This window comes from Triturus cristatus, chromosome 9 (genome assembly GCF_964204655.1).
Source record: "Triturus cristatus chromosome 9, aTriCri1.1, whole genome shotgun sequence".
Taxonomy (NCBI): domain Eukaryota; kingdom Metazoa; phylum Chordata; class Amphibia; order Caudata; family Salamandridae; genus Triturus; species Triturus cristatus.
In genome coordinates this window covers 1,094,706,161-1,094,723,042 of record NC_140592.1, presented here as the reverse complement: position 1 = coordinate 1,094,723,042, position 16,882 = coordinate 1,094,706,161, and the positions used below count along the sequence as shown (strand labels likewise).

At 42.3% G+C, this 16,882-nt stretch overlaps 1 protein-coding gene across 2 annotated transcripts in view; it reads left to right on the top strand.

Annotated features, from left to right (window-relative positions):
• Positions 1 to 16,882, top strand: part of ABHD12B (abhydrolase domain containing 12B) — a 259,208-nt gene that overhangs the window by 152,504 nt on the left and 89,822 nt on the right. The gene's annotated exons all lie outside the window — the stretch shown is intronic.

The window sequence follows — 16,882 nt, the reverse complement described above, 5'->3', positions numbered from 1 at the left end:
TACTACGTTTGGACAACCAATTACCCCACCCTTCTTTCTGGCTCCTATAGCAGACACACTTTCTCAATAGTAGGAAAACTTAATGAACAAAGGATCCTCTATAGCCAACTACAAATAATAGACTTATTCTGAGTGTATAAATGGGAGCTCAAACACAAACTATTTTTAAATGATTTTTCCTACTGCTTGGTGTGTGTGTGTAGCACCTATAAAACACACAAACAGATGGGAGAAATGCCTGGAAATAGTCTAAATCACTGGCAGTCACTGTTGGTAGCATTCCAGCCCATTGCTTTTCACCTACTATGCCACCCTAGACTGAGGCCTACCTTATGCAAATCAATACTGACCCTGCTCCTCATGGGAACAGTCCATCATGAACTTCCAGACGAGGCTCCCTCCAGAAGGTAACACAAGCAACCCCAGACCGGTTTCCACTTTGTTAGGCATTCATCAGTGAGGTGTAGCTTGCATATTTATATTAGCATTTATTGTAATATTTGGATGTATAATTTTAGAATCAGCTTGTTTTTCAGACCAAAACGATATTTGTTTTGTATTTAAAAATATATATTTTGCATAGGAATGCGCAAGCCTCAGGATCGGTAATGATTCTGAGAGTAGACTGTACCAGCACACTCTGTTGTTCTTCTGTTTAGTACTTTCAGTGTCACCTAGTGAACTTTTTCTTGAAGGATATTGTTGAGAAAAACTTGACACAACAAGAAAGAGCCATTGGCAAATGCAAGTGGTAGATGTATTTGGACTCTGTACCTCTAAGAATTTACAGTGAGTGAGGTAAAAGCATGCAATTCAGAAGCAGTGGCAAGCACACATTATAATAATTATTATCACTATTATTATTAATAATAAGAATAAGGACAACATTCCACTGAGGCATCTTGGTTCTAGGAATAAAAGAATGATAGACAAAAGTAACATAAAAAGGGGAGAATGTATTTGACCATAGTAGAAATAAAGTTTTTCACACTTGTGTACAAGTACCTAAAAGCTGAAAAGTTATAAATTGTTTGAATTGTCCCAGGACGGTTGTTCCATAATTTGAGTCCCAGTGTGCAGAATAATGTACAACCACAACACATCTGGTTAAACAGAGGCACGCAAAGCAGTGCAGCAGTGACAAAATGAAACAAACAGGAAGATTTTATCGGGGAAGACAGCGGGAGCACAAAATTCATGGCCAGATCGATACAAGGCTCTGTTGGTCAGACAGAGTACTTTGAAATTAATCCTTTATTTAACCACGATCCAGCACAGAGAATCCTTGGCCTGGGAAGCATGGTCAGATATACTGAGACCACTGCGTAGTCTCATCCCTATATTCTGTGCCCTCCTCAATCTGGAAATAACTAGCATAGCTCCCTATGCTAGGTGTTTCCAGATTGAGGAGGGCACAGAATACAGTCTCTGTCAAGGTAGTGTAAATTGCAGTAACCTAGGTGGAATGACACAAATAACCTGCCCATCCTTCTGTCTGCCCAGACCTGTCCGGGGGAATGAATAGTTACATTTTCCTAAGGAGTTTGAGTCTGACAAACCCAATGCTCCAGTAGTTTTGAATCTGAGGTACAAAAGATAATGGCAATTGAAAATGACTCCAAGATTCTTGACCATCTCTACTGGAATAGGAGGGGGGTCTAGATGCTGGGGCAAAAAGTCAGAAAACCAAGTGTCACAGTCCTCATACATATTAGATTTCTCTGTCTTTTCGTTGTTCAATTTAAGAAAAATGCACATCTGACCAAGGACCCCAACTAGGCAACCTCGCAATTGACCAATGGAGTTAGATAAGGACTGATTTAATTTGAACAAACGTTGTGCGTTGTCTGCATAAGCTAGTGTGGCCAAGCCAAAGGAATTCATTGGGCCTCAGAGGGTCTTGAGGTATTTAATAAAAAACACTTCCAAATTCACATCGGCTCACAGATGTTTTGTAATTAATTGGCTAGCTATTTCATATAAAAATTAGAAACTATCAGAACTGTCATTTCTTGTCATAATACTTCAAGTACTCCAAGCTTTGAGTCTATTCATTCTTTATTCTCTACTTTTTCTTTGATAAACTTTAATTTGTCCTTACAGCTCTTAGAACATTGTTGGGGATGATTCTCCACTTGATCCTCTCCTGGTCAGATCTTGATTGAAGAAGAATCTGACTTCTGTCTTACTTGGTATCCATAATTCTCCTCTCTCTCTCTCGCTTTCTTTCTCTCTCTCTCTCTCTGATCGTATCCCTAATGACTTTAAGACAGATACTATTATTCATCTTTTGAGAAAACCTGATCTTGAACCTTCTTCACCCTCAAATTATAGACCCATTACGGTCCTACTGCCTTCTGCTAAAATGTTGAACTCAACTGTTGCTAAGCAACTTTGTTATTGTTTGGAAGGCAACCATATTATTGATGAGTCTCAAATAGGCTTCTGGCCTAATGGCATTACATAATTAACATTACTATCTGTTGTTTATGATCTCCGTATGGAGGCTGAGAAAAAACATTTTAATGCTTTTACATTTTTAGATTGTCGCGTCTTTTGATACTGTCGACCATAAGTTACTTATCAATCAACTCACCACCATTGGAAATCGAGATTTAGTTCTTGACTGGTTTATGTTATTTCTAAATGACAGGCATCAAAGGGTTTCTCTCACCCAGTTTCCTTCATCTTTCACTAAACATACCTATGGTGTCCCAAAGGAATCCATATTATTTTCCCCTATGTTTTTAATAACAACATGCAACCTGTGGACACTATTGTACTCTCCTTTTTTCATTAAAGTATATACATATGCTCATGATACCCGGTTTTGAATCGGTTGGACAATTCCCAAAAGTCATTTGTTCCTTATGGTACAAAATCGAATGAGTGACGTTTTTCTGAATCTAAATACAGAAAAGACCAAAATAATGATTATTGGAGGAAATCGTCTTTTTCTCAGCAACCTATCTTTTGGGCTTCTGCTTTTGGTCCATCTCGCTCAATAGCTTCCGAGGTAAAAAGCCTAAGAGTAAAAATTGACATGCTATTGGAAATGAACTGCCAATTCTTTTTTGTGCTCTCATCTTGTACGCTTTAATTTCCACTTTCTGCATCCTATTTCCATTGCTTCCTTCAGGTTTTAGAAAGGTGTGTGTACAAGTCCTTATAGGAGCCCAGTTAAATTATTGCAAGTGTCTGGCCACAAAGAAGTCTCTCTTTACCAGACTTATGTCCATTCAGGATCCAGCCCTTAGGCTGATGACTCGGGCCCCTCGGCACTGCCTGACTCTACTATTTTACAAAAGCTACCCATTTACAATCGTGATTTTCAAAATAAATTTTATATAAAGTTCACTGCTCTCTGTAGGGAAAGTCTTTATCGTTTTCACAGAAGTCATCTCCGCGGTAGGGTGTTTTCTGTACAAACTCCCCATGTATGGAAAAATCACCTTCAACTGATCAGTAACACTCAGAGTTCACAAAAGCCCTTAAAACATGGCTCTTTCATTCACCATAGTTTTAGCTTGTTTTTGATCAAGTGCTACACTGTCTCTTTCTATTGCAGTTGAACACCAAGAGACACCGTGGGTAATTAGTATGCTTTATTAATAACATAACATATTAAACAGGATTGGGGACAGAGGTTAACGTTGGGGCACCCCACAGGAAAGAAAAGTGTTATTAGAGTTACAGGAGGTGGCAAAGCATATTGGGTCCTGCTAGAAAGAAAGGAAGCAAACCAAAACCCTTGAGAGTGCACTTATCCCAGTGGCTTTGAGGTGTTGCAACAGGTTGACTGGTTTCAATGTATCGAAAACTGCTCAGAGATTCAATATAAGGATAATACCACACTGTCCTGAATCCTGCTAAGTAAACAGCTGGTCAAGAGATGCAATTGAAACAGACTCCTTACTTTGTCCCGGGCGGAATTCAACTTGGATTTCAGCCAAGAGGTTCCAGTCTCTGAGAAGACTGGCCAACCAGCATGAAAGATATTTCTCCCTGATTTTAGCTATGGCAGGTAGTACTGGTAATTGGTTGGATGTTTTTCTAATTTGAAGGGGCTCAGTCCTGATTTTATTTCCAAAAAGGGTTGCTACACTTCATTAAGAGGCGCATTAACCAGTCCACTCTGAAGTGAGGCATTGACAGCCGCCTGACTTATCAGAAAGAATATGGGGTGCAGATTGTCAGATGAGCTACATTTTAGACAAGATAATGTGGCAGTCATCTTGGAAAGGCTATTCAGAGGCAATTATTTGCATAATAGACCTATGGAGTAAATCTATACAGCATATGGGCTATCCCCATCCTTACCCTGAATGAGATTGAACAATTTGCAGGTATGGCAGAGTAAGAGTGCCACAAATGTATTGTCTGGCTTGCTACTCCAAAAGGGCCTCATTGAGGTCTTAAACCATTGAACCACCTGGAGGATTGGCAGCTAGTAAACTTCTCCAAATTGTTATCTCAGATCCATAATATTCCTTGAGGAATTGCCCAGTAAATGAAACACAAAGATACTAGGATCCCAGGGATCAAACGTATTCTTGAAGTTAGCAAAGGCTGATATTAAATATAATGGATTCACCTGCATAAGTTGAGCTCCAACCACTGGATTTTCAGTTGGATCTCTAAGTAATCCGTAGTCCTTTCACTTCAGGTATTGTTTTCACTTCACCATAGTAGGGTGGGTTTGATTCTCAGTATACAGTTAAATACTACAATCAAAACGTTGTTGTTTTCGGTACTGCCTCTTTGTAACTGTTTTAAGCAAAGTTCACAAGAATAGAAGGATTAATTAATCCCAACGGTTAAACATCATAGTTACTCTTTACATCAAAAAAATTGAAATAGTTTTAATCTGTATGCAAACAAATTATTATTTAAGGCATGTCAACCCCATTTCCATTCAGCAGAAGGAAACCAGCTTTGTCAATTCTGAATAAAAGCCTCCAATTTCAGTTATTCTTTGAAAATGGCAAAAAAGTACAGCAAAACAAACACAATTTTAAAGACAACATGTCAGGTTCACAAAGCTAGCAAGAAGTCTACGAAATCTGTGTGATGTCATACTGAAGCTTCTTAGAGTTGGTAAAACATCAAGGACCTCTATACAGAGAAAGGGAGAGAGGAAGCGTGGAATACTGAGAGTAGTCTTCCAATGTCTCTCTCTCTCTCTCTCGTGGAATACTGAGAGTAGTCTTCCAATGGCGCGTGCTCTCTCTCTCTCTCTCTCTCTCTCTCTCTCTCTCTCTCTCTCTTTTTTTCTTTCTCTTTAATTCATTGTGGGAGGACAGCATTTCCAGTTGACAGTAAATTTCTTTGTAAAAGTTTGGTCAGGCATACATTCTTTACAAGAGAATTGGAGCCTGACCTTAAAACAAGTTCATCCACAGCTCACATGCTAAACACTGCCATTCTCAATGGAATTCTCAGTGGGCCAACTCAAGTTGTTCCTTCTTCCATCAAACAACCTGCAGTCCAGGAATGGCAAGGCAACTGAGTTAGAGATCAGGAGTAAGCCTTAATGTACTCAGCTGTGTCAGCATGTTAAGCCTTTTGGGATCACCAATATATAACCCTAGATAAAATCTGCAAAAAAACTAAAAAGAAAGAAAAAAGATGGAGCCTAGAAGGGCAGTATTTTTGGTGATGCGTCTACCACTCCTTTAGATTTATGTGACACTCTTGAGTGCATATCTCACTTGATACAATGATCATAAATTAACCACCTCCAAAGCCACACTGTGTGTGTTTCTACAACATGTTCCATGTTTTGTAGTCTGCATGCTGTATTTCTCTAGCCTGCCAGCTTTGTACCTGGGGAGAGCACATACGTTATTCTGGAAAGTTAGCTCATTTCTAACCAGAGAACGGTCACATTTTAATGCATTTGCAACATAACAAAAAAAAAGTGTGTATATGCACCACTCTCCAACTCTCCTCCCAGGAAACATGCGGAACCTGTGACGTTTATGCACTTTAAAGAAGGATGTTTCTTTTGACTGCTGAATGATGTAGGTGACATAGAAGAGAATGACCATGACACCACTTTGCTGCTCAGCGTGTATGCTGAATCAAGATTCAAGGTATGGTCTGTTCAATCCACAAATTCTTATCGTAAAAGCAAACTAGAAGAGTGTAGTTAAGAATCAGGAGAATCAGAGAGCAGAAACAACTAGAAAGGATCAACCCAAAAAGAATAGGAAAAGCAAAAGAAAGCTCCAGCCAGGGCACTGGCCTGAGCTCTTTACAGTTTGAATGTTCGATCACTAAGTCACTCTTTAAGAGTATTTTTACAGAAGTCTAGGACATTAAAACACTCAGATAGTGCATATAGGTAATTTTAAAAGAAAGTCTAAACGAGACAGTGATTGTGTTTAGAAAACTGATCACAACCAGTGATTTTTCGAACTGTGGGTATTCCAGAGGGTATGGAAAGAACCTCAAATGCAATTACTAGAGTGACAAGAAGGAACATGGAAAACATGATTATCAACAGCATTGATCAGCTCTCAGGAGAATGGCTCCTGCAAATGTAAAAATGATATTTCCAGACCATTTAACTATTGCTCGGGCCCATCAAGTTCAATTTCAAGTTCCTGATGAGGAAGAGTCTGTAAGGACCGTTATGGTTACTTCCAAGATTACTTTGTCGTCGAGAAGATTATTTGTCAGACTAGATTAAAAAGACACATCATCACCACACTCAGAATCACTTTTTCATTTTCATGGATTTAGCTTTTAACACCTCTAGAAAGCAGAACGAGATGAGATGATTTGCAGCAGAATTTAAGAAGTTTGGATCTCCCAAAAATGGTGGCAGCTGTAGCAGCTGTAAGGTATTATGGAAGAGAACAATGGCATTTGAAGTAAGTAAACAGACCCTCGGGTAAGGAAAAATACCATTAAGGTTAGGCTGCAGGCATAGGAGACATCTGCATTTTCTCTTATCCAAAACTGCACCCTTCTGTTCCCACTCAGGCCCCTCCATCCATCTCCCGTGGAGCCTTTCCATATTTGATTCAAACCCACTAAATGGAGGGAATGTCTCTATAGAATAGGGGGCAAAGTTGCCTGTACAGCTGAACAATATAACACATGCCTCTCCCTTATAACATTAAAGGAGGAAAAAACGAATAAAGATGCTCAACAGAATTCCATTGCTGGCAACTGTTCAATGGCGTTCTTCTAACATGTGCCATGATGGTTTTCTTTGCCTAGGAAATGATTTATCTCTCCAGGCTGTGGACATGTCCAGGTTTGCATCGGTAGGTGAATCTTTCAATGAGGTTGGGGAAAACTGGGATGCAGGATGTCGTCCTCTCAGTAGTAGAAATTGACTAACTTCTGTGACAGCATGGTGGCTTATTCCATTTGTCCAGAGTCTCTCTCTCTCTCAATATGTTAAAACCATTCTGGGCCTGCGTGCATACCCAGTTAATATAATAATTGAAACATTTGACTTGGAAATAACATGGGGTATCGTATAAGTCTCCAGTAATGGGTTTGATGCAGTACTTTTCTGAGAAGTCCTTTCATGCCTTTGGAAATTAACTGCACTCGATTGTCGGTTACTTAAGATTTGGGAAATCTTCTCTACTAAACATTTATAGCACAGTCTCTAGCATTTTTTTGTGGGTCGGAAAATTCTATATGGTCCTACTTGTTGGGTGCCAGTTTTTGACTTGCACGTATAGACCTCGCAATAGGATCCAAAGGGCATACAGGCAGTGGAAGCATTCACGACACTTGATGGACATATTTCACAAGATCTGACCCCTTTGTCAGCATTACTCTCCATGCCTGGCCACCAGAAAAAGGTATGTAACAGATTTATGAGTGGGGTCATTCCCACATGCTGTTGGTGCCCGTTTATTAGTAAGGCACCTCTGACACGTGCGGGTAGTATGCACTTATCATCGCTTATGAGCAAATCACCTCATACAGTGAGTTAATCTGCCACATGGTAGAAAGGCCTCATGCTAAAAAGGCTTGTAATGCCCTAGCATGAGGCCAGACTTCATTCACAAATTATGTGACCTGCTTAAAGTGTGATCTTTATTATCAGCCACCCCTCCTTGTTTTGCTGATATTTCCTTCAGAGATTGATCTATTATGTCATATATTGAAGACACCACCTTTAATTCATCTTCTATTTGTTATTCATAGTCCGTTGGTGGCGTAGACAAATGAGAAGCACTCAACAGTTTTATTGTTTTTATTTGGAACATATTTAACGCTGAACTAATATTTGTGCGGCTTGCAACTCAACCAGCAATTCGGGCAGACTTTCCTCTTCCTGCCCCACACAAAATGCTTAACTTGGTTGATGGCCAGCAGCACAAAGTTCATAAGTTCCCTTTCAACGAAGACATAGCAGTGCTCTGTGGATGACAAAGTGCTCAGACACAAGCTGCATTCCATTCCTCTGTACCAGATCCTTGAGATAGAACCACACCTAGACCATAATTAGTGGTGTCCACTGTAATGTAGCACTGCTTATTTACACTGAAAGATTTTAATGTGGGAGCACCAGCAATGAATCATTTGATAGATTCAAGGGTACGTTGTTGCCACTCTCTTCCAACAAACGTTTGATCCATTCACTACAAATTCCTTAAAGACTCCTTTTTCTAGCTCAAGTTGGACACATTTACTATAGTATTCACTCAGTCCAGCAAGAAACAACAGGTTGCCTTTTGAATCAGATGTCACCGCTTTTAGTATAGCATCTAACAAAGCTTGCTTAAGAATTCATTCAGTAGAAATAGTACGGCATAGATAATGTAATTTAGATTGGAATAATGAATATTTTTGTGGACAGAATAGCAATCCTTTTTTCAATAATTGTGTGAATTCCTACTATATAGCCATCATGCAAGATTCCAGGTCTTTCATTTGCATAAAAAATCTGAATTAAAAATATTTAGACAAGATTCCATTCCCTTAAAAATGTGGATTATTGCCCTTGGAATACACATGTTGTTGTGGTCAGCCAAACTGCATCCTTTTAAAGGAAAAGCAACCAAATGGGGTGCAAAAAGGTATCAAAAGCTTGGAATCCTATGTCAATTTCACTTAATGATTTTTAAAGCCAGTATGCAAAACACCATTTCCCCATCCAGCATAGAGATCATTTCGTTCAGCAGCTGATTGTCTTTGAAGTAAAATTCTAATGCTTAAACTGCCAGTATCTGCTCGGGAGAAGAAGGATAACAAAATTATGTAAAACCTCCTTTGATCACACAAACCCAAAACATGCGCAATCTTGTGTGCAACATATATATTTATCCATGATACTTACCTATAAAGGTCTCTAGTGTGCAAAAAGACCCTATAAGTTCGATAGTGTTGCCCTCGAAAAACACCGTTCCTTCATCTGGATCCTGCTGTCCTGCAACACTCTCACGCGTTACAACGATTAAAAAAAGCCTTTGGAAATAGTTATATGTGGGAAACCTGAATCAGTCATGACTTCTAAGTTCTCAATGCCACCACTGTGCACATGGGGTTCATGGAACTTCTTCTTCCATAATCCCGTTAACACTTTTGATTCCTAATATAATGTTTTTCAATATGTTTCACTTGTCTTCTGTTTCTGTAGGTGGATCAACTTGTTCGATTACTAGCTTCATTTTTTTTTTTACTCTGCCTACATACTTCAGCTAAATTATCCTTCTTCCTGCAGATTTTACATTCCTTCTCTACAGCAGGAAATTCTTTGAAAGATGCCACCTGCAAAACAGTTTTAAAGCGGGAACATGCTAATTTGTTCATTTTGTATCTTTAATCTCTTCAGACTTCATCATTTATTCTTTTACACTACAAACCTTACTCATCCTTTTCACCTCATTGACCTCTTAGTGGGAGACTTCAATCTGAGGGACCTCGACAAAGCAGAATCCCCTCCTTGGCGCAAGGGCCTGGCAGAACCCCTCTACAATCTCCTCAAAAATCATAAGCTATCTACAACTCACACACTAAAAGAAGCACGTGCGACATTCTGGCATCCGCAACCAACCTTCCGGGATATCTCAAGGATGGACTATATTATAGTCCGTAAAGCAATTGCAGCCGGACTGAAAGACTTTGAAGTCGAGGATAGGACGGAAAGTGACCATTGGCCATTGAGAGCTATGATCTAGTTGGAAGTACCAACAGCCACTATCTTTCTAGCCATCGTAGAGTCGAGAGGGGAAGAACAGCATAAAGTCCTGCCGAGGATAAAATGGTCAGAAAATAAAGGCATGAAGATGCAAGGTTGGTTGGATCAGAAGCCGGAAAGCACTCCACCAACGCACCTATCACCTATAAAGGATTGGGAGAATACGATAGAGGACCTTCAATTGAGGCCGGTAAACCCTCAGCACCAACGCCCGAGCATCAAAGTGCCATTAATAGTAGGAAGCAAACGCCGAACGAAGGACATACTCAAAGGCAAACGGGCCCTCCGTAAGGCCTTAGAAGCAAAGAAACGAGGGAGTAGATCAATGGAGGGACCATCGGTCACAATACTGAGGTCTGCCTTAAGAAAGAAATTGTGGGAACACAAGAAGGAACACACAGAAAGGGAATGGCTTCAAGTTTTCTCTCTGCTTAAGGAAAATAACCCCTCTGGGCTGTGGAGGCACATCATTCAAATGATCACACCAGGCAGTGAAGAAGAATTGCCCCCCATTTTTTTGCTGTTTCATCGACTAGTGTTACAGCAAATAAATGATGGACGGAATGCTGACAGTGCAAACATTCTCCCCCAGTCAAAAGATCTTGGTTAGATCCATCGTTCTTTTGCCCACTACGCCACCCCAGTTTGGACCCAGCCATATGCAAATCAGTCTTGACCCTGTCCCCCAATGAGAACAGTCCAGACCGAACTGCCAGGCCCTCCCTGAACCAGAAACAAGCATCCTGGGACCGGTTTCAGGGTATGTCACCCATCTTCTGCCAGGCTAGCTTGAATCCAGTGGCGCAGTGAGCAAGGGACCCACGTCTGGGCATACCTATCACACTTAGGGCGAAAAGTGTTACAGCAAATAAATGATGGATAGAATGCTGACAATGCAAACATTCTACCCTAGTCAAAAGATCTGGGTTAAATCCATCATTCTTTTGCCCAAGTGGGATGGGTATGCCCGGACGTGGGTCCCGTGCTCTCCATGCCACTGGAATCAAGCTATCCTGGCTGAAGAGGGGTGAAACCCCGAAACCGGTCCTAGGATGCTTGATTCCAGTCCAGGGAGAACCTGGCTTGGCAGTTCGGGCTGGGCTGTTCCCATGAGGCACATGGTCAAGACTGATTTGCATATGGCTGGGTTCAAACTGGAATGGCATAGAGAGGAAATAAACGATGGATTTAGGCCCAGATCTCTGTACTGAGGTGAATGTATGACATTGTTCTGCATTCCGTCCATTAACTGTTGTTTTTGCATTTGTCACCCCTAGTGGGATGGGTATGCCCAGACGTGGGTCCCGTGCTCTCCATGCCACTAGAAGCAAGCTATCCTGGCTGAAGAGGGGTGAAACCCTGAAACCGGTCCTAGGATGCTTGTTTCCAGTCCAGGGAGGACCTGGCTTGGCAGTTCGGGCTGGAATGTTCCCATGAGGCACAGGGTCAAGACTTATTTGGATATGGCTGGGTTCAAACTGAAATGGCATGGTGAGCAAAACAACGATAGCTTTAGGCCCTGATCGCTGTACTGGGGTGAGTGTATGACATTGTTCTGCATTCTGTCCATCAACTGTTGTTTTTCCACGTTTCATCAACTACTGCATAGCTTTCAATTAAGATGATCGCAGAAGGCTATGGTGGAAATAGACAACTGGGGAATTCCATCTAAACTCCTGAACGCAATCCGATCCCTATATGAAGATACCTGGATGCAGGTCAAAACAAGCGCCTGTAAAGTGACCTCTAAAATGGCTACGAACAACGGGCTTAATCGGGGCTGTGTGTTGGCCCCCATCCTTTTCAATTTGTACACCGCAGACCTGGGGGATGCTCTGAAAGGTGCTAATCTTATAGCGCCTAGGCTGGGAATTGTGAGGCTGCCCGTACTACAATATGCTGATGATACAGCGATAATGGACCACACTAAAGTGGGCCTAAATAGAGCCCTAAATGCACTGAATAGCTTCAACAAGGATTACCTACTGACAGTCAACCAGGGGAAGACCAAGGTAATCATCTTTGGGAGCTACCATCTTAAAAGGAAAGCACAGTGTCTATTGGGTGATCTGCAAATTGGCACAGTGGTTTCATACAACTATCTGGGGGTTTGGCTTTCAGAACGGGCCAAGGCGAACATCGATCAGAAACACCTAACCACCAAGGCCAACAATGTTACGCATTTGCTAAAACAACAAAGCCAACATCTGATAAGTCCTTCCGCTGGACCAATACTGATTGTTTTGCAAAACTGCTCTCAGTTATGGCCACCTGCCCTTCCCAGGGTCGTTGGATGTCTTTTTAAACTTAGCCAAAGCATACAAATCAGTGCTCCTTATCCCGAGGTCAGCTAGGAAATCAAGGCTGAGATTGGAGCTAGGTCTCGCAAGGCGGATCAGACGTGCCAGGGGGAGCTTATAAAGCTATACCTAAGGATCTTGAGGGCTCCAGCAGACTCCTTAAGATACCAACTGAGATCCATTTTTGAGGAGACAGGTTTGGTCTGGCAAGCTGGCCTTGGTAGTGTCATCAACATACTGAAGATATAGGCAGCAAGTTTACGGTTACTGGAAATTCCACTTAATGCCTGGAAAAAAGGAATAAACAGACAAGTGTGTGAAATATCTTTTGCTCAAGACACTTAGGGCCTCATGTAGGTAAATAAATTTTACCGTTGCTTAAATACCGAGCCGTACCGAATCGTTAAATTAGAATCGTTAAGTTATATGTAGGTAAAAATTCGGTAACAGTTATCGATTCGGTAACATTCGGTAATCACGAATCGGAATTCACCGAATCGGTAAATACCGAGGTGGTATTTACCGAATCGGTAAATACCGAGGTGGTATTTACCGAATCGGAAAATACCGAGGTGGTATTTAGCGATTCGGAAAATACCGAGGATACTACCACCTTCCCTTAACTAAGTAGCTAATATCATAATTATGTTATAATAGAAGGTCTCTTAGGCTTGAATAGGGGACCCCATACCTCAAAAATCAGCTCAGTGAAATCACATCACAGGAGCATCAGGAGCCGTCTCGCAGGAAGGCTCGTCTTCGGTCTGAATAATAAACATGATGTCTGTGATATGAAAAGCACCAACTGTCAGGTATTTGCAGCTGCGCGTGTGTCATGGCTAAATAGTGGGTCGAACAACCTAGAGTGGAAAACATGCATTGTGTAAAATTCCAGACTGTGTGTCACAGCATGTACAGACCAAGGTCGCTGCGCAGAGCTTGGGATGGGAACAACAGAATGCACTCGTCTGAAGGAAGTCTCGAGTCAGCAGTTTATTCAAGAAAGAACATGTAAACGCAGTGTCGTGTGCAAAGACAAAAAGATGGCTACATAACATTCAACGTGGTTATGCGAACTGAACAATGTATGTACGTATTCAGGGAGAACTCACTACACGCCCCCTTGAGCGAAGCAATATTCAATAGGCAAGAAAAGAGAGAACGCAGAGTTCAGTTTCGTCAGAGCAGAACAAGGCGTAACCAATGCAGCGCCAAAGTCCTAAAGTCCAATTAATTGCAGCATAAAATTCCAAAAAACACAATGCAAGTATAGTAAAAAACTCAAGCCGACCATCAGGAAGAGAAAAAAGAGAAATAAAAGAAATAAATGTTGCGCCAGGGTGCTGTCCAGTAGCACAGGCGCAATGGACGACAATCCAGTTAATCCATGAATGTATAGGCAGCATATGTGGCCACGGCTTCCAACAAAAAATCGTTTGCAGGGCCACTAAAAGTCTCAGCCATCCAATTAAGTAAAGAAAAGGAACATACGTGTTCTCCAACCAACGGAGCCTCTAGCACAATCAGAGGGCACCCGGAATGTTCCTCCAAATAGCTCATGGACAAGAAGTCGTAGGCTGCCGCTGAGATGTCCCAATTACCCAGGATACCATGCGCCGCACCACACGCCATGATCCGGACACCAGAACAGGACAACTCGTGAGACACTAAGGGCCTCATCAGTCGATCGAAATCCGGCACCGGAGACACCATGTTGGTCAAGCACAAATCCAGAGGCCATTCAAAGGGACAATCCAGGCAGTGTAATACAGGTTGTACGCAGGTGAAGTAGGAATACCTGAAGGATAATCCATAAGCCAGGCTCAAAGTCGCCAATGGCAGAGTACCATAAAAGTCAAGCATCCGATCACGAAGAAGATGCAGACGGGACAGGTGCTCGTGTGGCACAGAAGGAGCAGCCATTCCGGAGTATGAAAAGGAAAAGCAGCACACCTGCCACTAGCGCCAGGAGCAGCGGGACACCTCCAAAGATGCTCGAGAACAGTGAATGAACAAATGCAGGAATTACACCAAAAATAGGTTGGAAAGAGGTCACGAGACCCGAGCCCACATGTGTAAAAAAATGAGCCAGGCCGGTCGTGGACGAGGCATTGAAAATAGTTTGGATCAAAGAGCCGAAATGCAGGGGGAGGTCAGTATTCAGAGGCGCCTGTACCTCAGTGCGCGTATTAGCAACGTGAAGGACAAATGTTTCACGAGAGGAAGTCAAAGGCACCTCTTTGTGGGACAATAGCGCTCTATTCTGCTCAACTTGTTGAACTCTGCTTTCAAGGTTGGAATCGAAGGCCAGATGGAAACATCCAGCCGCACATGCGGGGGTGGAAGAAGAACAGTATTGCAGCAGACAACTTTATGCGAGACAGTTATGTACGGGATTCCCACTCACATCCCGCAGCAAGCTTCATTATTCAACATTATATAAATACCGTTTGCAAGCAGAGTGAAAGGAGGTGTAATCACAGGCACTGGGATACCTCGTAGGACGCACGCCAAATTCGGGGCTTGTACATTGCATGCGCCGTGTACTTGCATGTGCCTATTGTCTCATGTATGAATCCTAGAAGAGAGAGTGCTAAAGCTATTATCTATAACGGCTAAAGCCTTCTCCATGTTTGCTTGGTCAATAGCTCTCAATCTGGAAGCCGCCTTACTGTGCGACAACTTGCAGACTTCGTTGTAAATAGCATACGCCCACCTTTTGGTTGTGCCACCCACAGGACCATTCACAAAATCATTCAATTCGGTATGCACATTGATGGAGTGGGTGGACTTCCTGATCCTGTAGATGTGCTCTGTGTCAGCTGGTGGACAGATTGGGATGTGTGTACCATCAATGCAGCCAATGGAATGGGGGAACTGTGCCATGTGAGAAATGTCTGTTTTTGTTTACTGCAGTGCAGCCTGTGTGTTGTGGAAGCTGATGTAGTGGTGCATTCTCTGCATCATGGCATCCAGGAAATTCCTGAAGGAACGGGACAGGCAACTCTGGGATACACCACCCACCGCAGCTGTCACCACCTGATAACTGCCGGATGCCAACAGATGTGGGCTGCAGAGCACCTGCACATGTGGGGGTATGGCGTGCGCCCTTCTTATTGGCTGGTCCAGGAGTGGGTGCAGGTCCCTGATTAAGGCCATGATGGTTTCGGGGTGTAGCCTGTACCTCTCATGTATCTCTGCATCAGTCAGCTGGAATAGTGTGATGCGCTGTCTGTAGATGCGTTCCTCCCGTCGCCAAACCCTCAGTCCTGCTGCCTGTAGATGTAGGCGCCTTGCAATGACGTACATAGCGGGCATGTTGTCCACGCTGTTGCATTTTGGGATTGCTTATCTGCACTGTTGATGGTTACCACCTGCTTTCAATCCGTGTTAATTACCGACTCTTATTTACCGATTTTCTTGGATTTCTTAATTACCGAGTGCTCCTACATGTCATTTTCATTTTTACCACTTCATATTTACCACTTCATATTTACCGATTCGTTAATTATGTATTCGGTAACTCTGATTCGGTATTTTGGAATTCGGTAAATATGAATCGGTATTTACCGCCTCATATTTACCGAAAAGTGGTTTTTGGACTCCTACATCTCACTTGTCTGAATACCGGTCGGTAACGGCATATTTACCGAAATTCGGCCGTTACCGACCGGTATTTGGCTACCTACATGAGGCCCTAAGCCCCTTCGCTCAAGTTCTAACCTAGACCCATTGAATAAATTGTACACTTCAGGAAAAGCCCAAGACTACCTAAGCGAGGCCCTAGCACCGCAAGCCAGAAGTAAAATACTTTTTATGAGACTTACTACATTATTTATCACTGATTTTAATCCAGCATGGACCTGTAAGGGGGGAAATACAGAATGTAGTCTGTGCTCCTCCACGAAGGAATCCGGGTTGCACCTCTTATGTTGCTGCCCCAATCTTAACATTGAACTTATGCGACTCCTTCGTCCGATCTGTATTGTCAAGAGAGCAAAGACCTGCAGCGAAGCTTCAGCAGCCTTATGTTTTTCCAAATCAAAACTATGACCTTGGCAAGATTGGAGAAATTCACGCATCGGATCAGGGTTGCCTTAAAGGCCTCGCATGAACGCAATGCAGCTCTTGCAACTGATACACCAACCCTTGCTGAAGCAAGCAGACTGGTCCCCGACAGGCACTGAGGAGTGCGCCCCTTTTTACTAGACCCATTAAGTCCATGCATTTTAAAATTTCTAATGAGGTGTTTTTTATCAAAATAAATTTCAAACAACATTGGGGACTGTGTAATGTGTTTAAGGACATGTGGCCAACTACAAAGCCAGGATATGGCTGGAATGGGAGGGTACAGGGGGAAGGAGGGTGGCATTTGTTAACTTTTTTTTTTACAGAAATTATTTTAATT